General features: G+C 38.6%; 1 protein-coding gene across 3 annotated transcripts in view; it reads left to right on the top strand.

Annotated features, from left to right (window-relative positions):
* MGAT5 (alpha-1,6-mannosylglycoprotein 6-beta-N-acetylglucosaminyltransferase) overlaps positions 1–25,438 on the top strand; it is a 127,300-nt gene that overhangs the window by 1,774 nt on the left and 100,088 nt on the right. Inside the window, exons 2-3 of one of the 3 annotated variants that reach the window (XM_057407183.1) lie at positions 10,371–10,515; positions 13,585–13,657. The exons of 1 other annotated variant lie outside the window; for it this stretch is intronic. The gene's annotated coding sequence lies outside the window, so the exon portion shown is untranslated. The remainder of the gene's footprint in view (positions 1–10,370; positions 10,516–13,584; positions 13,658–25,438) is intronic. One more of the 3 variants, XM_057407186.1, reaches the window with a different exon arrangement.

Genomic DNA, 25,438 nt, shown 5'->3' with positions numbered 1-25,438 from the left:
GGGACACTGAGTCCAATTTAGTCTGAATGGGTGATTTACACTTTTCCTTCTTCATTTCTGTGTAATGACTGTTCTTCATGAGAAACTCTGTTTACTGCAACACCCACAGTTGACATAATTATTGGTGGCTGTACCAAGCCTAATAGTAGAAAAAAAAAAACCTTGCTTTTTCTTTTCTTTCTTTCTTTTTTTTTTTTTTTCTTTCTTTCCTGGTGGTTTTCTTATGTATAACGTGACTTTCATCACTGCTTTCAACCCTTTACTTCTATGAGATGATGTAGGGAACAGTTTACTCCTAAATTGGCTCATGGAGCAGTATTTTAGCAAAACGAATGTCTGTTTTTCATAATTCAATGTGCACAGTCCTTTTTCTGTTGCTCTTATGTAGAATATGGATTTATTTTGTACAAGCTGTATAAGGATTAAATAAGAACACATGCTTCCTCTTTTCTGGGTGACAAATTTATCTTGCTGTCCAGGAAGAAGGCAGCTTATACAGCCTTGACTGAAAAGATGCTAAAAGGCAAAGTGACTGAATATAAGAAGATCAGGTTCTTTAAGCTCCCAAAACTAAACTGCCTAAGCAGCCAGCAGCACTGGGTGCAAAGCATCTAAAATCCTTTAATATGTTTCATGAAGTAGAATCTGGTAAAATAATGAAGTATTCTGAATTCCTAAAATTACTTTGAATAAAGACAGTTGCTCTCCAATTTGAAGTCATCTCTTTCCAGCTAGAAGATTCCTTTCCTCTCCCTTGCTTAAAAAAAAACAACTTTATGCCATTTACTTCTATGCTTGAGATAATATGTAGAATTTTACTAACACTATTAATTTCCCTTAAACTTTTAATTTTTTTCAGCTTTGATCACAATGGTTTTGGCATTGTATGCCACTGTTATCTAACAAGTTCACTCTGCTTTTCCTTCTGTTTAATGAAATGGCTTAGTATTCAGCTTTCTTCCTCAACTTGGCTCTAAAATTTTAATAGAAATTCGAGGACATTTGGCATTCACAGCCCTTCACTGATATAGTAACTTGATTATTAGTTATGTGGTAGGTGTTTTGGAGGTTTATTTGAATGCAGTGTTCATGTTTTGAGCAGATTGAGATTCAGAGAAGAATGAAAATCAGAGAATGGGAGAATTAGTTCAGTTTTATTGATAAGTGATAAGGGGGACTTGGTGGCAAATATTTGCCAACAGATTGTCTGACTCCGTGTATGTTTAGTCTCTTAAATAGGTGGTGGAAAGAAATACAGTATGGTAAATGTCAGAAAAGCTAGGTTCTGATAGTGTTTTCATTTATATCACATTATTCCCAAAGTGTCTGCAAAACTCTTCTGGTTAGCCTGGTTTGGAACCAGCGCACTATTCCAGCAGCAACTCTTGGTAATGAACGTCAGAAGCATCTGCTGAAGGAAATGAACATGCTGCACACAGCTAATCATCTGTGAATCTGATGAGTGGAAACTCTTTGAGGAATCAAGCAGTTTAGCTATTACTGCATCTTCAGTTTAAAAAATTCTTAACTGATTGGACTAGATTAAGGTCATCCTTTATTCCACTTTTGCTGAGATAGTATTTATGCATCTCTGTGTTTCATATACCACGTGTGCACATAAACTTAAACAAAAAAAAAAACAACCCAAATTAACCCTAAAACCCCTTTTGTCTTCCATATTTGAGTATAAAAAGTGGAATTTTATATTGGTCTCTGTGTATGTGTGCACACTCAAACCCTCTTGTTTTCTCCCTTAGCCTCCTGTTGCTGGCAAACATTGTAGAAGCTGTAAAGGCTTCATTATCTGTTTCACTTTAATTTCTTGAAAAGCCCAGACCTGTAATATAGTGAAGTATAAGTTCTGTGAGGAATAAGTCTCTTTCAGATTATGTTTTGATAGTGGTTTAATTTCCAAAACTTCTGACTCATCTTCTATCAAACTTCTTGTTTATGTGAATCACTAACTTATGGCTACAAAGAGAAGGTAACTAGAGTTTTATACAAATTTACATTAGTTCATTAAAGGGTTTTGGATTTTGACATAGGTTCTATTTAATTGGGTGGTATTTGAGGAGAAGCCATCTCAGTGGTAGAGAATTGGTAACACAAATGCTGACACAGCTTCCCAGAGGTGAGGCAGCAGGTTTTTGTGACAGTGCTAGCTTTTATCAGGGCTTATTCTTCTATTCAAACTGGAATAGTTCATCTGTCTAGAGATGAATTTGTGGGCTTTTGTTCATGCTGTTCAACAAGAAAAAGTCTTGCCTGCTTTAATCAGGTGAATCCTGGAAGCCCAAGGTCTATGCATGCACCCAGGCCAGGGCATAGCTCCTTTGAGGGACTTCTGTTAAAATTAATGTCTGTGGCAGCTTGTGTAGTAGGGAAGCACCACAGTGGAAGAACAGAGAGGAGAAAATTAGTTTGGGGTACAGGGATTCCCTCTTAGAGTGCTCTAAGCAGCAAAGTCCTTTTCATGAGGAGAGCTTAAGTCAGTGCTGTGGTTCATTTGATTTATTATTTATGGTTTGTAAGAGTTAAGAATCCTGTGATCCTGGCCCTTTGAGTCTCACAAGGTCTTATTCCTGTTAGCTAACTATATTTCTTCATACATCCCACAGGCATTTCAAGCTATTTAAACTTGATTATTAGTCTAATGTATTGGTGTTTGTCTTACTGATTTTTGTATCCCGATTTTTATATCCTGATAAAAGCTGTTGAAAGCTATCAACCACCTCTTTCGACCTTGTTTTTCTAGACAAAAGGATTTAAGGGTATTTGTCAGTTACAAGTAGCAGGCATAACATGATTTTACTTTTGGGGACTGTTGCTAACTGGGTCATGTAGTTTGTATATACATTGTTGCTATATAACGTATTACTTCTGGTTACATTTTCCTAGAATAGTTTTATAGCTAAAACCTTTTCTTCACTTTTGTTAGAGTTAGGTAATGAAGTTTATTGCTGTTTCCATTGCATGTTAAGGTTGTGTTCCTCCCTTCCCTAGGAAACAGAGAGTATACATGACTGGTACAGCGTTTTATATAACCTGTATTGAGGTCCTGGCAAAGCATTTTGAGATAGCTACTAATCAAGTAATAGATTACATATTAGGAAAAATTTCTTCCCCGAAAGGGTTGTCGAGCACTGGAACAGGTTGCCCAGGGAAGTGGTGGAGTCACCGTCCCTGGAGGTATTTGGAAGAATCAAAGATCTTAAAGGCCTTTTTCAACTTAAATGATTCTATGATCTGAAATTGTCATAAAAGGTACAAGCTACAGTGAGTTACTGTTCTTGCTGAAGGTTATATTTTAGGATCTTGATGGTTTTTGGACATGTGACATCTCAAGTTACTGAGCTTTTGGACTTTCCCACATTATGTGATTGTCTTCTTGTCTGCAATATGTGTGACTAAAGTGGATTAATGCATTCTTACAGAAGGTCATTGTTAATACAAAGGTATCTTCGTATATTCACTGAGACAGTAGTTCTCTTGGATTTAAAATGCTGTGTCATATCCCTCTCCTCTTTTATTCTTCTTTTGCTCCCCTCCCTTGTGCTCTATTTGTGTTTGTTTGTTTTCTGCAGAGAGCTAATACTGTTCAATTTATTGTGTAAATGCAATTTTTGGAAGTTTCCCTTGAGCTCTGCAGAGCATGACCGTAGTATGCATGTGATATACCTGGAAGATAATTTCAAGTATTAAGGACCCATGTAACCAAACTTTCTCTGCTATTATGACTTTTTTTTTTTTTTTTGTAAAAGGAAGTGTAAAATGTGTTTTGTTTGAAGATGGTCTATCTGAAATGTTTTTTCATTGGTCACATAAAACTTGCATACATAGGATAATGAGTTAAGAAAAATATACACAGATCCTACGTTCAGTGAATTTAAACACTGATACGGTACTCATAGCAAAAATCTTTGAACTAATCATCTACCTTCTAACAGGCTTCTGAATAACTTTGCTGAGACTTACTTGATAGGTCCTGTTCAAGTACAGTTTGAGCAGCAATTTAGTTTTTAATTTTGTAGATTAAGAAAAGTGAAAACACTAGCTTTAAGTTACTCTTGAGAAAGTTCCATGCTGTACTGTTAGACCTCTGTATCAGAAATCAGTACTTCTTCTGAAAAGCTTGTTGTTTTTCCAAAAAAAAAACAAACAGCAAACCCAAAACCCCAACCCAAACCCCAACAGCAAAAACCTCCCAAAGCCGCTCAAAACCTAGAATGAGTGTGAGGAATGTTTCTAACATGGTAGTTATCCAGGTTTGACATTGTTTATCCATTCTATACCAAGACATTGTAGCATGATTGTTTTGAATGCTGAATGAAACTGGTTGCATGACCTAACTGTAGAATGAAAGTCCTGCACTCTTTCAGTGCACTGTAGTGTGAAGGCTATTTCTGCCTAAAAAGAAATGCTTCAAGTACTAATGCCTCTAAAATACTGCTCCAGGTAACATGAACTGTGAAATAGTTTGCCTTTCCAATGTTGGCTTGAATTGCCCATTTCTCGCTGGATGTAATTAAAGCTTGCTGGTTTTAATAAAATAGCGATAAATACAGAAAACATAGGATCTGTCTAGAAGTATTCAGCAAACAATGGCAACCAGATCACCATCACCTTTAGATTCTTTCTGTCTTGCTTATGGTATGAATTGTACATTAAAATGGGCTCCCTTTTTCTGAAGGGAGTATGGAGTATTACCTTGCTATGTCTGTCTTTGTTTACCTGGAGAGTCTAAGCCACCTGGCAAAGGAGCTTTCACACTGAAAATAAGAGAAACTAAGTAGACATATATTTCATGTCTAGGAAAAACCTGAAATATTCTTAGCATGGAAGCTTTCACACCTGTTTGGCAGACTCCTGCTGTAAAGAAGCTTGCCCATGGTGTTCTCTGTAGGTACTAATAGGTAGTATATGGATACAAACTTTCCTACCTACTTCATACACACACACATAGAGTGTATGCACGCACACAAACACTAAAAATCCCAACAGAACATAATCAAGACACAGCTCCAAAACCCTCTAGAATCTTGGCATTCAAAACACTCTTAATCCTGACAAAAATGCATTTGGCTAATGATAGATATATGGTGGATTCCGAGACTATTTGGGCAGGATGAGAGACTGCAAAATGAATAGCTACTTCTTGGGTAGTAATAAGACCCTTAAAAACAAGCGGGAAAGCAGCTCAGGGCACCAATTTGATGCTCAGGTTGCGGAGATCTTACAGGCATACTTGCAAGTAGTGAGGAGGAGTGTGTTGATGGAATTTAAGGTAGAAAATGTTAAAATACATACCTCTATTGCAGAGACTATGAAGATTCCAGAGAGATCAGGAAAAAATCTGAAAAAATTTGGAAGCCTGAACAAAATGAATTGTTTGAGAGAGGCTTTTGAAGAACTCAAACCGTTTATCTGGAAGTCAAACTACATTTAGAAATTGAGCTTTAAATTTAAATAGACATGCACTCAAAGTAGAATATCTGATGGTTTTGTTTCTCCTTATATTTAAGAATTCTTACTCCTGTATTTCAGAAGGATTTTGTCAGTAAACTCAGTATTTGTGTTTCCTGATTTGACAGAACAGGAAAGGGATATGGAACACAAATATTTATCAGTCTTTACCACTCAGACTTCAACCTAGTTTGCACGGGATATGTAACCACATTATTAACGCTATATTACTACAATCAGTTCCTTAGCACATTGATTTGGTTTTGTAAGTTCTTGTAAAATTGAACAGTTTTCTTCCCTGTATTTCTCTCCATGAAATGCAGTTTCTCAGTCAGTACTATTGATCCTCCAAGAACATAGTGAAATGCAGTATCATTCTGTTTACGCTTAACATCCTTTCGTGTTATGCAGCTACTTTTCTTTTACTAGATTGGAAAAAAAACCATGCAGGGTGAGAATGTTGCAAATGCTTCCAGTGGTTTTTCTACTCAAGCTAACAGCTATTTTACTATTGATAATGTCAACCAGTTCTGAATATTTAGTCTGATTTTAGGAGCTTGTAGTCAAGTTAAATGGATATGTTATGGTTATATCTTAAAATGAAATAGTAGATTGTTATCCCTAATAGATATTTTCTTAGATACCAGTTGAGTTTGTTTATAAATCAGTTATAGAGAACAGCATTTTTCTTTGTGTTGATATATCTTCTCTTGAAAGAGAAATATAAACTATACTCATTATAGATAAGATAATAGTCTGTAGATCTTGTTGAAATACTCTCCCAGACTTTTTCAGTAGCTTGGCAGTCAAGTTCAAGAAATTGGATAGTCAGTAAAATCAAAACTTGTGACTTTTTTAATGATGTGAGAAATGAAACTGAGTTGCATGAGTGTTTGGAAAGGCGATTTGACAAAGCAATTTCACATATGTCTGAATCTGGATTTCAGTGGTTTGAGGCTTCTGGGGAAGCTTATCAATTTCACTTTATGGCCCCAGTTGTCAAATCTTTGTGATGTCTCTATTTACTCTCTCTGGGTTTTGGACTGATAACCTTATAGGACTACACATGATTCCATTGAAGAAAAGGCTACAGTAACTTTCAGCTAACCTGTGTTACCAGAATTTTCACCAAGGTAAGTTAATATTTTGAGCAAGGAAAAACTTCAGGCTGGAAGATGATTAGGGATTTGGCCTCTTTGCTGGAGTCCATTGCAAATTGCTGCTTACTAGCAGCTGAGAGGAAGTTCTGTGAAAACTGTTCTTGCCCACTGGAAGTTTGGAATTTCAGTTCAGGAGTTGATTCATGCTGGCTGCTGAATGTCCAGGGAGTGAGCAGTGGTCACAATGCTGTTGATATGTTACCAGCAGCGATTCAGTGTGCCAGAGGCCTGTACTGAAAGGAGTAGATTGTTGTCATGATGTAATGAGAGTTTAATTGCAGTGGGTAAAGCTCTGTACCAGTGTAAAAGGTATATTGGTGTTTACTTAAGCTGTTTTTAGGTTGATGCTATTCAAGTCTCTGGCTCTGCATATTGAAACTAGTCCAATGAGGCCCAAGTGTGCACTTAAACTTTCCTTTGAGAGCTGTACTGGCTGATACAGAGCAAAAGCTTCTAACAGGTTTAGCTTCTGTTCAGCTTCTAATAAAGTCCTTGCACCTTGATTCATTTCCTGGTGTAGTTTCTGTATGTATCAGTTGTGTAGCTTGCACACTGTCTAATGTTACAGAAGAATATCAGTATTAAGCTACTTAAAAACATGTTTAAGAACAGTTTCTTACATAGTGGGATACTGGCATGCATGTGGCCACATCTAGAGCAAAGAAAACAGTGAGTCTTAAAAAAAAATCTTTTTAATAAACCTGTACTTGAAAAATAGTATTATATTTTAAATACATAGAGAAAACTTTTACATAAATTTTGCATTTCTTAGACCTAAAAAGGAGGGGTTAGATGGAGATCTGAAGAATCCAACTTCTCATTATTTAGGGCTTAAAAAAAAATAAATTAGCAGAGGCTTTTTTTCTCTGCCTCGGAAGCACACATTTTCTACATCCCATGTACTTGAACAATTGATTTTGGGTTTTTTTTCCATCCACCTGTAGTACTGTTCTGTTTGAATTGCCTTGCTCTCTATTTTGACTGTTCCTTTTGCCTCAGGTCTTGTTTTATACTCTTGAGTTTTGTTCCCATTGGGTATAGCAATCTCAAATTCTGTTGCTCAACTGATAATCTGGTACTTCAGGATATGGTGTTCAGAATACTCTGCGTAACTAAGTGGTCTTCTAACGTGGTTTTATAATTTGTAGTAGAATCATAGAATAGATAGGGTTGGAAAGGACCTTAAGATCATCTAGTTCCAACACCCCTGCCATGGGCAGGGACATCTCACAATAACCATGTCACCCAAGGCTCTGTCCAACCTTGAACACTGCCAGGGATGAAGCATTCACAACTTCCTTGGGCAAACCATTCCAGTGCCTCTTCACTCTTACAGTAAAGAACTTGCTCCTTATATCCAATCTAAATTTCCCCTGTTTCAGTTTTAACTGATTACCCCTTGTCCTATCGCTGCAGTCCCTAATGAAGAGTCCTTCCCCAGCATCCTTATAGGCTCCCGTCAGGTACTGGAAGGCTTCTATGAGGTCTCCACACAGCCTTCTCTTCTCCAGGCTGAACAGCCCAAACTTTCTCAGCCTGTCTTCATAAGGAAGGTGCTCCAGTCCCCTGATCATCCTTGTGGCCCTCCCCTGGATTTATTCCAACAGTTCCATGTCCTTTTTATGTTGAAGATGCCAGAACTGTACACAGTGCTCCAAGTGAGGTCTCATGAGGGCAGAGTAGAGGGGCAGGATCACCTCCTTCGACCTGCTGGTCACGCTTCTTTTGATGAAGCCCAGGTTACGGTTGGCTTTCTGGTAGTGCTGTGGCTGTAAATGGCATTATGGCATTTGTCTGTTCATGTTTCAGCATGACAGCACTCCCTGTGTGTCTTCAACTTTTAACCATATAGGCTAGACAGGGAGGTTGGAGAGGGATAAAGATGCTGCTTTCAGTGACAGTACTGGCTTGGGGTATTTGAACATAAACCTAATCTAGAAGATTGTGTTCTTATTGCTTCTTAAAATGTTAGGTTAACAGAGGGTTAATACCCTATCCAGTAGGCCAAATGGCCCCACTTTTATCTAGCAAATTAATGTGTGGTTTGGTTTATTTCCTAAAAGACTGTATGTAAGTACTATCAATATATATTTTTGTTTGTTTATCCAAATTGGGGGGGAAATCTCTTTCTCACTGTATAATTTTCTGATCTACAACTCTGAATTCACACTATTGATTTTTGCTTTGTATTACGAAGTTTTTTGATGAAGGTTTATTCTTGCCCTTTCAGAAGCTACAGAGTATTTTTGAATATGTCAGCCGCCGTATTCTTTAAATAACTAAAATTTGACATTCCATTAAAAAGGTTGCTGTTGCAGCATTGTATTTTGGCAGAAATTACTCTAGGAATCTTACAGTGCTCAGTATGTCCACCTCTGTACTATGGGCATCAAGCCTATTGCTCAGGATAAAAATGTTTGCTCGGGCCACAGAAATTCAGGATTAAAACATTCTTGTTGCTTATTTTGTACTGACCAGCTCTGTCATCCTTGTGTTTGATAAATGGAGGAAGAAATCTGTCAAATGTTATTAAGTTTTTTTGTTTGGGTTTTGTTTTTTTTTTTTTTGCTATTTATTGTCTCTTGGCTTGTGTGCCAAGTGCACTGCTGACTGTTCCCCATTTCATTAGTGTTAAGGTCTTTATTTCCATATAAAAATTATTTGTGATCTCACATAAAATAAACTAGTATTTGAGTTGTAAAACTGATCAAAAAATATGTATATAAAAAGAAAAAAAAAGAGAGAGAAAGAAGTGTTAAAAAATTCTCCAGAATACTGTGTCACAGGTTTCAGGGGCTTGGTCATACTTTTCTTTCCGTCTTGGCTTGTGCCTGTCTCCTTCCTTCCCTATTCTGTGTAATTTGAAGCATGTTTTCTTTGTTACAGCTATTTAATTATTTCTATTACCACTGCTTCTGCGGTTCCACATTCTAAAAGGGTGAAGGACTAATCATGTTGTGCTCTCTTTTCATTTGGCCTTCAGGAGCTATGCAGGCAGCATATGCATTTTCTGTTCTGCTCAGCGCTGGAAACAGTATTCCACTAGACTGCAGATTTCAGTGAATATAATATCTTATTCAGCAGATGTATTAAAATTCTGCTATGTCTCATTTCTAAGTAGGCTTATTTTGGGCAATTTTTTTTTGTTTTTGTTGGTCAAGCTGAATTTCAGTTATTTGTGGGAAGGGTTCTGGGTGTTCTCTGCTGTGCTTGAAAAAAAGCAAAATCTCCTTTTTAATCCAGTCTTCTGAATGGCTTCTGCCTTTTTTCCTCCAAACATCTCATCTTCAATTATGAGATTTCGCCATATGGCTTGAAATTTTTTCACGCGCATTACACTTAAGCTTTACCTCGTATGTTCTTTCCCATCCCTGATAGTGTACTTCTGAAGTTCTCTCATGTTTGTGTAACCTGTTTCTTTATTAAATAATTTAGGAAATATCCTTATTTACAGAACTCATTGACTTCTAGAACTGGACTAAACCAGAACGCCTCATCGTGCCGCACCCAGCAAACCTGGATGGATTTTTCTGTACAATTAAGATGAAGTTGATGAAGCTTCTTAATGGCCTGTGTGCAGCTGTGCTAAGTCTTTATTGTAATCGGCTAGTAATAGACTCAAGATGAGCTAGAACCTTACTCTTGGATTGCTCACCACCTAATTATCAAAATGGATGATTTCAGGCAAAGATTGCATGCCTTCAGTTAATCTTGCATCTTTTTCACATCAGTAACTCTTTCACACAGATCCTTCTTTTCGTCTTTTATTTGGCTTTTTCAACTGATCTCAAAAAACTGTTATGATTGAGGCCATTCTTACTGAAGGTCTGACTCTTTGCCCATGTTGCCAAAGCTTTGAATCTACAGAAAATGAAAGTAGTATGTCGAAGAGGTGGGTAATTGCTGAGTGTTCTGTAGTTTGTCTGGAACTGCAGATTTTTTTCTCCTAGGGGTTATTTGCATCAGAATTGACTTCCATATTTTTGCTAATATATGCAATATGTTATTGCAGAAACAGATACAGCTTGGGTATTCTCAATTTTTGTATAGGAATCCCCCCCCCCCCCCCAAAAGCCAGTCAGGATGAACAAATGAAAATATTACGGAGAAAATGTAAGTTTGCTACTTTAAATTGTCTCAGTGGTCTGTTAGAATGTTGAAAAGCTGAGCACATCAGGGCATCAAATAAATCTGAATTTAGCCAACTTTTTAAATACTATCTTCTGAAATTTCTGGTAAATCCATGCTAGCTATTGTCTTTTTGTAATTAAGCTGCTGCTTCTGTGAGGTGGCTTTTTTGAGTCCCTCTTTGAATTTTCATTGTATACTGACTTTAAGTGTCTAACATGGAACTGTGAATGTCATAGAACCTAGATCCTTACAGTCATGAAGCAGTAGTTGGCATTGTAAATTTGTTTTGGGGTTTGTTTTGTTTTTTTATTTTATTTTTTTTTTTTTAAGCAAATGAAAGAGAAATCCTTCCAATTCTAAAGAGTCGTACAGAATGATAGGTGAAAGAATACCTGGTGGTAGTGGTGGTGAGGTTCTTAAGGAGTCATTAAATTAACTGGTCAGGTAATGCTTTCTTGAAGGTAAAGCAGAATTGAGTATGAAGAGCCAGAGCAATGCAGTTAATGGGAGGGAGGTTAGAAGTTAAATGAAACCTTACCTTTATAAAAAACAACTTAGTTGCTCAACTGTCTTGAAGATCAGGTATTTTTTCAAGTTTAAAAAAATACATGGAAGTCACTCGAGTCATATGCCAAAATAACTGTATGCAATAATAATTTTGAATTTAAACAGATATAATGGAATTATAGAATATTTAGGGTTGGAAAGGACCTTAAGATCATCTAGTTCCAAACCCCCTGCCATGGGCAGGGACCTCTCATGCTAAACCATGTCACCCAAGGCCCTGTCCAACCTGGCCTTGAACACCATCAGGGATGGAGCATTCACAACTTTCTTGGGCACCCCACCCTTACAGTAAAGAACTTCCTCCTTGTATCCAATCTTAACTTCCCCTAAGTTTTAACCCGTTACCCCTTGTCCTACCATTGCAGTCCCTAATGAAGAGTCCCTCCCCAGCATCCTTATAAGCCCCCTTTAGATACTGGAAGGCTGCTATGACATCTCCACGCAGCCTTCTCTTCTCCAGGCTGAGCAGCCCCAACTTTCTCAGCCTGCCTTCATATGGGAGATGCTCCAGTCCCCTGATCATCCTCATGGCCCTCCTCTGGACTTGTTCCAACAGTTCCATGTCCTTTTTATGTTGAGGACACCAGAACTGTACACAATGCTCCAAGTGAGGTCTCACGAGGGCAGAGGGGCAGGATCACCTCCTTCGACCTGCTGGTCACACTCCTTTTGATGCAGCCCAGGATACGGTTGGCTTTCTGGGCTGCGAGCACACACTGAAGCCAGCTCACGTTCAGTTTCCCATCGATCAACACCCCCAAGTCCTTCTCCACAGGGCTGCTCTGAATCTCCCCTCCCCTCCCAGCCTGTAGCTGTGCCTGGGATTGCTCTGACCCAGGTGTAGGACCTTGCACTTGGCATGGTTAAACTTCATAAGGTTGGCATCAGCCCACCTCACAAGCATGTCAAAGTCCCTCTGGATGGCATTCCTTCCCTACAGCATATCAACTGAACCACACAGCTTGGTGTCAGTGGCAGACTTGCTGGAGGGCACACTCAATCCCACTGTCCATGTCAGTGACAAAGATGTTGAACAAGACCGGTCCCAACACTGATCCCTGTGGGGCACCACTCGTTACTGGTCTCCAGCTGGACATTGAGCCATTGACCACAACTCTTTGTGTGTGGCCATCCAGCCAGTTCTTTATCCACCGAGTGATCCATCTTATCAAATTGTTGTCTCTCCAATTTAGAGACAAGGATTTCGTGTGGGTAAATATAAAAGCATAGACGTGACTTTCAAAGCAGTCTTAAGGTGTAAACTTCAAGTCATATGTTGTGTCCTAACTGTAGGGTCCTAACTCTAAGATGCATCTTTTCTCAAAACAGCAGCCTAAGTTGAAGTAAAGCCTGGAAGCTATTGAGTGATACGAAGCTTTAGACAGAAATGTCATATCCCTCTGAAATACAGAGGGAACTGCTGAAAAAAATATATTCTTTCTTTTGTCGGGTTATTAGCATAAACAGTTCTCCTCTTTTAAGACCAGATCTAATGAACTTGAGTGACCGACTGTGGTTGGGTTTTGTCTCCACCCCCCTTCTATTTAGTGGTACTGTTATACTCTGCATGCACATGGCTCCAATACAGTTTTATCTACTTTTTGCAGTGGAACACAAGTGTAAGCCAGTAGGCTAAAATATGATACAGTGGTAGATGTTGGATCTTCATTGTCATAGCTTACAAAGCAAATGGACTGCCCTGGGTGTTGAAATATTCTAAGTTAATGCCTTACATAGTTATATGCAGGTAATCTGTCAAATTCTGGCTGTTATAAAGATAAATAAACATAGCCCAGTGATACAGAGTTTAAAAGAGAAAGGCTTTTTATACTGAGTTATCTTTTAAAGATGCGTTTGCCAGAAAACTTACCCATTGGATAGAAAGGAATGAATATTTTCATAGTATTAGAAAATCTGTTCTTCTGTCTCTTTACCTGTCTTTTTCTCTTCATTAGCTATGACTAAACAGTAAAGAAATCCATTCAGCTGTTGTAGTATCAATATAGTGGTCTTTCTTTTTCTTTCTGCTAGTGTTACAGTAGTGTTTCAAGAACATTTAAATTCTGCTCAAAGCTCTAAGTGATCTTTTTGGCAGCCTTATGTGCATTTACATTAACTGCTGGGTTGTAATAGTTTTCAAATGGATTATCTTAAAGTGAATTTCTTTTTTTGATACATATTTTAGATGAGTATTTGTGTCTTAGAGTTGGGGCTTTATTTCAATTCTTGTGCTTTTACCTAGCTAACGTTAAGTTGGTTCTAGGAAGATACTTCCTCGTGCGAGCTCGGTGAATGAATGCTGAACCTAGCCTGGAGGTTCAGAAGAAAATCAGCAGGTAGAAATAATGACACTGGGCTTGTACCTTTGATGCAAAGTGTTTCATCTGATTAAACATAAACATCTACCTGGAGCGTGCAGTATACTGCAACTGAATGTCAGCCTTGCTGCTAATGGAAGTTCCTTTTGATGCAAGACTTTGCTGTATTTGACCTGAAAAGCCTCCTAACTTTCTCTGTTAGCTCAAAATACAGTTTTTCACTGTGACCATTCTAGAGACGGACAACGGACAATATTGCCTATTGAATTTTCTTTCTGTTACTGGAAACCATTTGGATTTAGGATGCTAAGGAGGTTTGCAGTAGGATGTGTCCTTTTGTATATTTTGGTTGTAGTTTAGGATATGCTTACATTTGTATTGCTTATAAAGCATTTTTGTTATTGAAACACTAGAGAAATAGCCTATTAACTGTTCTCTTTTAGAGAATACTTACTGAAGTGGATCAGCTTCTGCTTGGTATGGAAAACCGTTTCACTTAATCACACTGCTTTAGTTTATACATGTTTTCTAAGAACTGAGTTGTGTTTCCAGCACTAGAGGGAGGAAAGCTCAATATGCATGCTTGAGAACATGCTGAAGAGCATGCATGGTGGAATTCTGGGAGAGGTGAAAACTGAAGAGGGTGGTGGGCATTACATAGCTACGCAGCTTCAGATCATATAATCTTGTACAGTTCAGCCAAGTGCAAATTTACCCCACCAGATTTTTCTCCCCCCCCCCCCCCCGCTTTTTTTTTTAAATCTTTTTGAGATGGTTTGAGAAGATGGAAGATGGACAGAATTACTTCAAGTGAGAAAGTTCAGAAAACTGTGATGGGCAGCTGAGGTAAATAACCTTCTGATGTGGTTCAAACTGAAAAAGACATAAGATTAAATCCATGGCAAGGCAAATATAATCTAGTTTTATAGTTATGTAAGACTGTTTAAAGTGGGTCATCAGTGTTGGGGAAAAACATGCCTTCGTTTCCAGGCTTCTTTTTCTTCTTTTCGTTTTTAACATACCAAATAAGGATTTTTCTCTCCTCCCCTTCCCACACTAGAAGGAACACTTTCCTCTAGGGATAAAGATAATATGAAGCTAAATATATCACTTGTCTTTATTCTCCATTATGTTGCTTCAGTGGTAATCACTTGTTTGAGATTTACCTTCAGAGATTCTGCCTGACATATGGTGACATGCATAGCGAGTGTATGCAAACATATAGTAATTCAAAATTCATTCTTTACTGCAGTTTGGTTTTAGTTTACAAATTACTATTAACAATGGAAGAGATTTTGTAAGCATTAATCTACACACTTAGGGAGAATTTCACCTTAATTCTTTATTATGTGTGTGAGATGGGGAAGCAGCTGCTTAAGATCCTGCTTGAGAGTTGGGGTTGTTTTGTTTTCTAGTTTCAGATGATACATAGGAAAGTTAAGTTTCTCTTCTTTGAATGTACCACCCTTTTCAGGGAAGGAGGTGAAGTTTGCTAGAATTTGAGAGCCATGACCTCTGTGGCTTAGTTATGGATTTTTGGTTGATGTTCGTTTGGGTTTTTTTCTGAAGCACCATCCAGAAGAATCAGAGGAAAGAGAAGAACAATTGAATGCTTCTGTAGGAGAAGGAGGCCTGAGAGAAAACAGCTACAGAGAGATTTTAACTATGAAGGGAATGGCTTCTTTAGCAGCAGTTTAGTACTGAGATAGAAAGGGGAGTGCACACAGGTGTCCTCTAGACATCTGAAAATGTTGACATAAAAAACTCAGTTATCTCACAAACTTTTCTTATACTGTGTTTTAGATGGCTGGGGAAAGGACTGAAATATTTACTTGCCCATTCATAATGGGACCCACACAATGATGAGTAAAAAGTACATACTGCTGTAAATAATGTTCAGACTGTAGCTCCTCCTTTGATATTCTTGACTCTGTTGGAATTGGCATAATTGGTTGCCAGCAATGTGAGTTATGTCCAGAAAATCCAGCTTGCAGCCTCTGATGATTGAAAGAATTTATTTTGACTTTTACTCAGCATCTAAGTCCTATTAAGCCAGCTTCTAGTTCATCCTGTATTTAAATTCTTTATAGGAGTTGACAGTAAAATTTTTCAGTTCATGTTGAAAACTGCATATTGGCAAATAAAGAGGTAACCATCTTAATACACATCAAATGAGCATCTATACAAGCTTTATGTGGAGCCTTTGATCAAGTACTTGATCATAAGTCATGATGTCAGTATGCTGAACCAGAAGAGGACAACAGAACATTGGTGGAAAGGATTCCTGCAATCTTGGTGGAAGGGCTAATTCACACTGTCTGAACCTGGTTAATCTAAACAGCCAAATCAGCTTTGTAGTTGAAATAGTGAATTACTTCTTGCCCACCTTATTTTGACTGAAGTGTCTATGGAACACTCGGATTATTTCCATGGGCAGATGTGAGGAGGCAGTGAGCTCTGTTTGGAGAAGTCTGATGGCACAGGTGGATCCAGAATAGCTCATGTCTTCCTGGCCTCATCCTGTCGCACTCAGAAATTTAAGCCATGCATACTGAATCACATGTTCTGCATGATTTACATTTATCACATCACAAAACCATTTCCCCCTTCACACTCTCCGCTATTTTGACTCTACTGCAATGGCTTCTTTTACCAAAAATGGCTGCTGGTAAGCATAAGCACTTTTTTTTTTTTCTAAATTATTATCCTTCATAATCAGAAAGAGACTGAAATTTTGCTCATACTATATTAGGAAGCACTGCTGGGTTGAAAAAGATGTAGCTTTGAACTTTGCTGTAGAATACTGTAGAGTGTGGAGAAAGGGAAAAGTAGCAATAAAAGCACATACTAATTTGAGTTTAGGAAAGTCAGGTCCTTCCATAGTCAGTACAGAGGATGAAGCTGTTGGGGTTGCTGCTTTGAATCATTCCACAAAAGGGGAAGAAGAGCTAAACTATATGGGTCCTTGCTGCCAAAACATTACAATTTCTCCTTTTCAGTTTCCGATACGCACCTGACCCATCTGTTAGACAGTTTGGCTTGCAAAACAAGAAGAAACCTAATGTAAGAAAAAGGCTTCATTTGTTTTTATGATCTGAATCGGCTCATAGAGAGATCTGTTGATTTGGCACATGGAGTGCAAAGGAGGGTGTGAGACTGAGTGGTTTAAAGCAGTAGGATGTAAAGTGTGGAGTGGGATTAGCCCGGTTTCCAGCTGGACCCTTGCATGTGGGTCTCAGGGCTTCCAAGGGCCCCAGCTGTCTTCACTGCCTACAGAGGGACAAAGTGACCTGCAACTCCCCCTTGAGCTGTGGTGACAACAGTGGCTGCTGTTGTCATATTTGAGCATTACCTTTCTCTTTGCCTTCTTTCCCCCCAATGTCATCTTGTTTTTTTTTGGGGGGGTTGGGGGGGGGGGGTGTTTTTTGTTTTGGTTGGTTTTTTTTTTTGTTCTTGTTGTTGTTTGGAAACAGAAGATGTAGTCTTAGTAAATCTTTGTACCTTATTAAGTCAGTAACTAAATGATGGAAGGGTTTCTGTGTCAAAAAAAGGCCAAGTCTGACTTCTCAGTTGTTTCAGTGGTGTCACTGCTATCTGCACTGCTAATACCACAAATTTATTTTTTTTATAAACAATTCCTCAGAAGTAGGGAGTACCCAGAATTTTTTGCTTTAAGGCTATGTTCAAGAGCACACTTGAAATATATTGCAGAATGAGAGTGCCCTACCACACCTGTAGAAGTGTCAGAGTTCAGAGCCAAGCCTAGCGAAGCTTCCTCACTTGTATCACATCTGTGTTCTTTGCATTTTGGCAAGCAGTCAAAAACAGATTTAGCCCTTTACAGGTATTAAGCATTGCCCTCAGAAGTCATAACTGAAAAGACTGTGTCCAGTGTATGGTGTGAAATTAATCAAAAGGAAAGAAAATTAATGACCTGCTGCGGTGCCATCCATCAGGATATCGCTCAGCAGGTGTGAAATTAACTTGCCTTGACTGTGGATTAAATTTAACAGCGTGACGTAAAACTACGGAAACTGTTTCCGTTATTACTAGGGAGCAAGCGTTTTTAAAGATTCCAGCCTAATGAACTGCTTACGCCATACACTGGATTGTCCCATGATTATTTAATAGCATGAGTTTAGATTATGTTCCCTAAGAAGATCACGTTACTGTATCAGTAAAAATTGTTCAAGGCAGGGCACAGAAACGCACTTTTAATTTCTGTAATTACTGTGCACCAGATGGTGTATACTTTTTTTCAAGCGCAAGTACTTCAGCTCAAATATAAGCATTGTGATATTTATTTAAAATTCATCAGATTTTAACCTAGGTGAGCAAAATTCTCTTGTTATGACCCATTATGATGACCTTCAAAGAAATATGTAGGCAAAACCTCGCTATTGTTATAGTTACAAAAAAAGCCTTGTTTCTTTCTCTTCAGATCTAAATTATGAGGCTAGTAAAACTACCCACTAATGTTAACTACCCATGACACACTAACTCAATTTTGCAGTAAGTATCTAATATTAGATTATGTACTTAAAGCATTTGATAAATCCTAGTTAATTTAAACATTGGTTCTGAGAGAGCAGTACTACAGAGTTTCAAAATACAATACTAGTTATTAATAGCTCAAGAGAAATGAGGAATGAAGGAAATCTATTTCACAGTTTAAATTTAAAGATCTTGATATTCTGCCAACTATTTTTTTCTGTCCCATCCCATTTCCTTATGTGTATGCGCTTTTTCCTCTGCAGTTGCCTCCTCTCCACCCCACCCCAAATTCTGAGTACACATTTCCTGGAGTTAAGGAAGTGTATTTTTGATTAGGATGAAGACTTAGTTATGACTTGCATGGTAGCTTTCTTTGAGGTAGAGCTGGCATAAGGCCATTAATGTATTTTCAGGATAGGGTCTTCACAGTATATTGACACATACTTCATTAACTGCTCTTCAGGAGTTGACTCATTCAACCTCTTATTAAGGAGCTTCTGTACTTTGCAAAAGCAGTACTTTTTTGTTTAAATATTGCTGATCAGAAAGCTGTTAGAGCAGTGAAGGTCTAATTAATGCGTCACGGCTGCTATAACAAACTTGAGGGGATTTTGTGTCAAAACGTAATTCTGATGCTAGCATTAGGAAAATGGTTTTGATTTGTAACAAGTATGACGTAACTACCAAGAAATGTTAGGGTTGTTTTTAGAGTTATCCTGCTCAGTTGCTGTGTCACTGACAGTATTTCCCTCAAGGATAAATCCATAAGTAGTAGCTCAAGGATCATGAGATCTGTACTGTTCTGGAACTTAAAGGAAGAGCTCTGTAGTGCTTTAGAAGAATATTTATTTGGATGTTGCTGACAAGATATTTTAGGCATTTTTTTTCTCTTTGGAGAGAAACATCAGTCTTTATCCATTTCAAAATGAGAGAGTGAGCAAGTACGAAGGTCTAGTGCTTTCTAACATGATAAACATTAACAATGTGGGTCAAGCTTTTAACAGCAAGCAAAGGTTAGATGATTACTAGAACACTCATATTTCATCTGGAGCTTTGGACTGCTTGCTTTTCCTGCATTAGAAGATGAATAGTTTAACATGAGTGTCTAAAGAAACTCACTTTTAAGGCTTAGATTGTACCATGATGCTCTTGCAACTTTGCTTATATTGAAATCAGCCCTGGGGTACCATGTTCAGTTGCCTGCCTGCAATTTGGGCTTTACATTACTAGGTTTATTTAATTGTACTACTGTCTCTCTCTTGTTGACGGTATATATAGTCTCCTAAGCTTTTATGATTAATTTGTAGCCCCAAGGGAGGTAGGGAGAAAAGAGGAAAAGAGATAAGTTTAACTCTTTCTCTGGAACTTCTCTAGGTTTTAAGACAAGTGAAAAGCCAAGGAAGGGTGCTCTGACAGTAAGAACATTTATCTGTCCTGGCAAACCTTTTTGTCAGTCCATTTTTCTAGGAAAACAGCTTCACACATCTGTTTTCCATGGCAGCCTATGTAAGTTGGGTCACACAGCTCTTTGTGGTGTCTTGCATTCAAACTGAGTTTGTGTTGGCTGTTTTTGCCATTTGCTTTATCCTCTTGTAACTATAATATCCTGTCATGAGGGAGCATGAAGCTAATTATGGTGTCTTCACTGCAGTGTTTGATAGGTTTTTATGCAGCGCTACTAGGTTGTGTTATGAAGAGAACTATGATTTCTGTGCATTGCGTGTAACAAGGATATGGAAAACTGGTCTGTCAGCATGCTCACAGTAAAGCAGCATGATGTTATATGCCTGTGAGTATGGGTTCATGAGAAGATACTTGGATTTCTCTGATAACAGTATGACTGAACACTGCAGCTGACCTTAGCAGAGATGGTCCGTTGAAAGCAAATTGATCCAATGGAGATAAAAAAACCCATAACAAAGTCAAACAAAAGCCTTAGTAGTTCACTGTAATTTGCACAGCTGATGTTGACCCACATAGGAGCATTTGTTCATGTTCCAGGTTGTGCTTACAATGCTTTAGTTTCTGATGGGCTCAGAGCACATGAGAGAAGAGAGCCTTGTATCTGCTACAAAGGTGAGGTGATAGTCACTGGTTAAAATCATTGAGTAGGGTTGGGTGCTTTTTTTGTTTGGGTTTTATTTTGCTGTTGTGGTTCTTTTTGTGGGGGTGGTGTTCTGTTTTTGGTTCTATATGAGGAATGAAGATTTTGTTTGGCTTTTCTCGTGTCATTTTCTGTATTTTCTCAAACTGCACTCAATAAATGCGCCTTCCCAAAGGAATTGACAGTCTGTGTACTTGAGATTGTTAACATTAGCCAGGGATAGACGGAAACTTATTATATAACAAGTCAAAAATGACGCTAATTTAGTAAGAATTTTTTTCTGCATGGCAAAAAAATTGTTTAGTTAGCAGTCAAACCACTTATTTTGCCCTCTAGTTCATTGTATGTTAAGTAGGTTTATGCCACTGATTCATATAGCTCATTATAACTCATAAATGCCACCATAAAATTAGTCAAAATGAGTGTTAAAGTGTCTTGCTGTCATTAGTTACCCAGTTGGTTGGTTTTGGTGACAAGTTTGTAGATAAAGTGTGAATTTTATAATTGAAGATGTTACAGGACTTGGAAAGCTTCTAAATGTGAAAAAAGACAGCCTATATCTAAAGCTGTAGCTGAAACTTTTTTCCTGGCCATAGATACTACTTGCCTCTCCTACAATGTCAGTCGCGTTCTGTACCAAGTTTAAAAGCAATAGATGTAATGGTGGTAATTGTCAACAAGTCAATGCCACTTCTGGGAACACCCAGTAAGATGCTTTCATTAAATCTCTGTGTTCTTTGCCCAAATGACAGTCAGTCGAGATCTGTAGCATAAGCTCAGCGTGATTTAAAGTAGCCACCTCTTTAATAGTGCGGTTGATGATTTCCAGATGCCAGTTGCTGTAATAATCTCAAATACCTTACATGTAGTAAAGTAGGTATATGGAGATAGGATTCTGGAGTCTGCCTCTTAGAATACTGATGGCATTATAAAAAGGAAACTAGAGTATAGTACAGAAAGTGATTTGCATCAGTCATTTGACCACTTGATCAATCACTATCACTTGATATTATAATGAGATTTTGGTAGTATAATAGTAAGTCTCAGTACTTTACAATAACAAGTTGTAATGAAAAGCAGATAATGTCTGATGGTAAGTTACTCTAGAAGATTTTGTACAGGGTATATGTTTTGGTAAATTCCAGTTAAGTTGAGCAGGAGAACTCTGAGGCTAAAACTTCAGACTGATTTATTTTAACAGATCCAGGATCCAAATCTTTTAATAACTACAGTAGTGTCAGCTGCAGTTACCACAGCCCTAGAGGTATCAGTGATCTTTGTATGGTTTACATAAATTGATTTCAAAGATTTTGGGGATATTATATGCTTTTAATTTTTTTAATATATGCTATATGTTTTTATATATAGTAAATAAAGTATGGGAATGTACAGGGATAAATAGGCCGGTGGCAGAGTTACATAATACATCTCTAAAGGTCTAGCATGCAGCTCATCTGTGAGACAAGACTATAGATATGCAGAATTTAAATGGGAACAGTTTCTCTGGTTTTATTGGGATTGATGTGGTCAGGGTATATCAGTCCACTGGAAATTAGGCATGGAATCTGGTCAAGAAACAGATTGAACCTGATCCCAGATCATTTTAAGGAAACTCTAAAGCAGTCTTATAGATAGCTTTTGTTTGCTTTACAGGGGGGTACATTTAGAGAAGTCACAAGTGACTGAAGAGAAACATGCCTTTTTTTAAAACCTTAACTTCAAACTGGAATGTCACTTTTGGTTAGTCTCTGTTTAAAGACAGATTTCCTCTGTTTTTAATAATTTATGTGGAAACTGAAAGATTTCATATGTAGCAGCTCTGAAGTAAGAAGATTGATGCTACTGTAGATTTGTGATCTGATTTGGATTCTGACCTAATTTCTTTCAGTTAGTGATTGGTGTAGGACTTTGTGGGGTACATGAGTTTATGACTTCTGGAGATTACTGGCTTATGTTTTTGGGTTACCAGCTAATCCTGTTTAGGAGTAGGATTTTCATCTGAAAACTGACAGGCCTTTAAATTCTTCCTGTTTTGCTTTAGAATGACAATTGTAAAGTGTGCAGAAAACCCAAAGAATTGTTTGCTTATTTCAAACTGTGCTGTGGCTTTCTTCTACATAATGATTTTCTGCATGGGTCTAAAACATGCTATTTTCTTTTAATGCTTAAACAAAAGGAAAATCTTCCATTGAAGTTGTTAATTTTGTACACTCTCTAAAAGCGATATGGAAAAACATTGTGTACACATTGCCCCAAAAATGTTTTGAGCCTTTCCTTCTGGATTTTTCACGTGTTGCCTTGTAGCTGTTTGAAAAGCAGCCAGACTATAGATAAACTAACAAATGCAAATTCACTGTTCCATTTCCTTACTCAACAACTGTGTTCATATAGAAATACTATCTTCCAGATGTTTTCTTCTTGTCAGCAGTTGCTTTCATGTGCTTGTAATGTATGGCAGAGAGAACCTTGTTCTTCAATTCCACACTTAGTGTGGGGTTGCTGTCTGCTTTGTGTGCTAATTTGGAAGGTAAGCATTTTGTCACCTGTTTCCACAGATTGAGTACAAAATGCTTACCAGGGCTATGTATGAGGTCACCTTTGTGAATTTTTATTGAACTTTATAAAAAGTGTACAGAAGCAGAAAAATAAAGGCTATTTGCAGCTTGAATGTTAGAGTGCTGTATGTTGGATTGTACCTCCTGCAGCTGTTTCGTTTCCTTTTTGTTATACGCATCTTGATGTGATGCGGTGCTGAAATGCAGTGGAGAAATGAGAATTTGCACTCAAAGTGTAGTGTGTATGAGTAGTACTGTTTTATTGAAAATATTGCTCAGACTGTGTGGGTTTTGTTGCTGGTTTGGCATGCTAATATTAATAGGTTTTTCCCTTTTTAGTGAAAGGCATATATACTCGGGTCTAGTGAAAGGTGTCCCCTGGCCCATGGCAAGGGGACTGGAACTAGATGAACTTAAAGGTCTCCTCCAACCCAAACCATCATATGATTCTGTAATATTGAACTGAGCTTGATGTAAATTACTGTGCCTCCCCACCCCAAAATTTACTGCTTCAAAAGAGCCCTCGCGATACGTTTGTATACTGAAATCTCTTCGATTGACGTTACACAGAAAATTCCCATGACAGCTTGGTGATGTCTTCATCTTATTGGTAATTGGGGCTTAAGTGGAAGTGAGGGGAGTAGGAGGGTGTCACGTTAACATGGGTGGTGTCATGCCTTATGTGACATCCCTGCATCCTAGCACACAGAGTTAGAATCATGCTCATCTCCTGAAAGCATAAGAGGCTGCAGTTCTGTGGGCAGTGTTAACAGTGAAGCAGAGCAGCTAACTCCCAAGAGATCTCCCACACAAGTCAAGACAAATTTTGCAGTTCTGCAGATCAGTGTGGGTTTTATCCCCTTTTTATTTTTTTCCTTCCTCCCTGTTGCCTTGCACACCAACTCTTGAGAGTTATTTATGGTGCTTTCAAGGAAGATGCTAATTCAGCTACCACTCATTGTACAGCTGCTGGGGTAGATGGAGCATTATCTCTCACTCAGGTTTTCTGTGACTCCTTCAGAACTGCTTTAACTGTCCATGTCTGCCTCCTTATCATAGAATCACAGAGTGGTTTGGGTTGGAAGAGATCTTAAAGATCATCTAGTCTCAACCATTTTTCTGGGCAACCTCTTCCTGTGTCTCACCACCCTCACAGTAAAGATTTTATTCATTATCCCTCATCTAAATCTACCCTCTTCCAATTAAAGCCATTTCCCCTTGTCCTATCTTTATATGCACTTGTCAAAAGAGCCTCTCCAGCTTTCATGTTGGCTGCTTTCAGTACTGGAAGCTTCTCTGAGAAGTCCGTGGAGGTTTCTGTTCTCCAGGCTGAACAACCCCAGCTCTCTCAGCCTGTCTTCACAGGAGAGGTACTCTAGCCCTTTGATCATCTTCATGGCCCTTCTCTGGACTCACTTCTTAGGGAAGGACGTTCAATGTCCTTCTTATGGTTGGGGTCCCAGAGCTGGATGCAGTGCTCCAGGTGGGGTATCAGGAGAGCAGAGAGGGAGAATCACCTCCCTCGACCTGCTGGTCACACTTCTTTTGATGCAGCCCAGCATATGGTTGGCTTTCTGGGCTGCGAGCACACGTTGCTGGGTCACATTGAGCTTCTCATCATCCAACACCCCCAAGTCTCTCTCCTGAAGGCTGCTCAGTCAGTTCTCTGCCCAGCCTGTGTTTGTGCTTGGGATTGCCCCGACCTAAGTGCAGAAATTTTGCACTTTGTGTTGTTGAACCCACCTCTTCAGCCTGTCAGGTTCCCTCTGAATGGCATCCTTTCTCTCCTGCATGTCAACCACCCCACACAGTTTGATGTTGTCGGCATTCCATCCCTCTGTCCTTGTCACTGACAAAGATGTTGAACAGTGTTGGTCCCAGTGCTGACCCGTGAGGACATTGGTCTCCACTTGGATATTGAGCTGTTGACTACAACTCTTTGAGTGTGACCGTCCAGTCAATTCTTTATCCCTGGAGTGGTCCATCTGTCAATTCCATGTCTCTCCAGCTTAGAGACAAGGATGATGTGTGGGACAGTGTCAGGTGCTTTGCACATGCACAGGTAAATGACCTGAGCTGTTTTTCCCTTATCCACCAATGTTGTAGCCCCGGTGTATAAAAGTGTATAAAGCCACCAAATATCAGGCATGATTTGCCCTTAGTGAAGCCATGTTGACTGTCACCAACCACATTCTTATTTTCCATGTGCCTTAGCACAGTTTCCAGGAGAATCTGCTTTATGATCTTGCCAGGCAGCAGTACAAGACTGACCAGACTGTAGTTACCCAAGTAATTTGATTTATTTATTTATTTTTTACTTTTTAAAAATGAGGGGTTATGTTTCCCCTTTTCCAGTCAATGGAACTTCACTTGAATGTCGTAACTTACCAGATAAGATGGCTAGTGGCTCAGCCACTGCATCTGCCAGTTACCTCAGGACTCACGGATGCATCTCATCATATCCCATAGAATTGTGCACCTTCACATTCCTTAGCTGGTCTCTAAACTCATTGTCTCCTACAGTGGGTTGTTCTTCGTTCTCCCAGTCCCTGACTTTGCCATCTGCAGTTTGGTTAGTGTGGCTCGAGAACTTGCTGGTGAAGACGTTGAGTACCTTGGTCCTTCCCCATGTCCTGGGTAACCAGG

This window comes from Pezoporus wallicus, unplaced genomic scaffold (genome assembly GCF_028554395.1).
Source record: "Pezoporus wallicus isolate ANWC-B61680 ecotype Strahan unplaced genomic scaffold, APGP_CSIRO_Pwel_v1 contig_4166, whole genome shotgun sequence".
NCBI lineage: Eukaryota > Metazoa > Chordata > Aves > Psittaciformes > Psittacidae > Pezoporus > Pezoporus wallicus.
The sequence above is the reverse complement of the archived record's forward strand: the minus strand, read 5'-3'. Positions and strand labels throughout refer to the sequence as shown.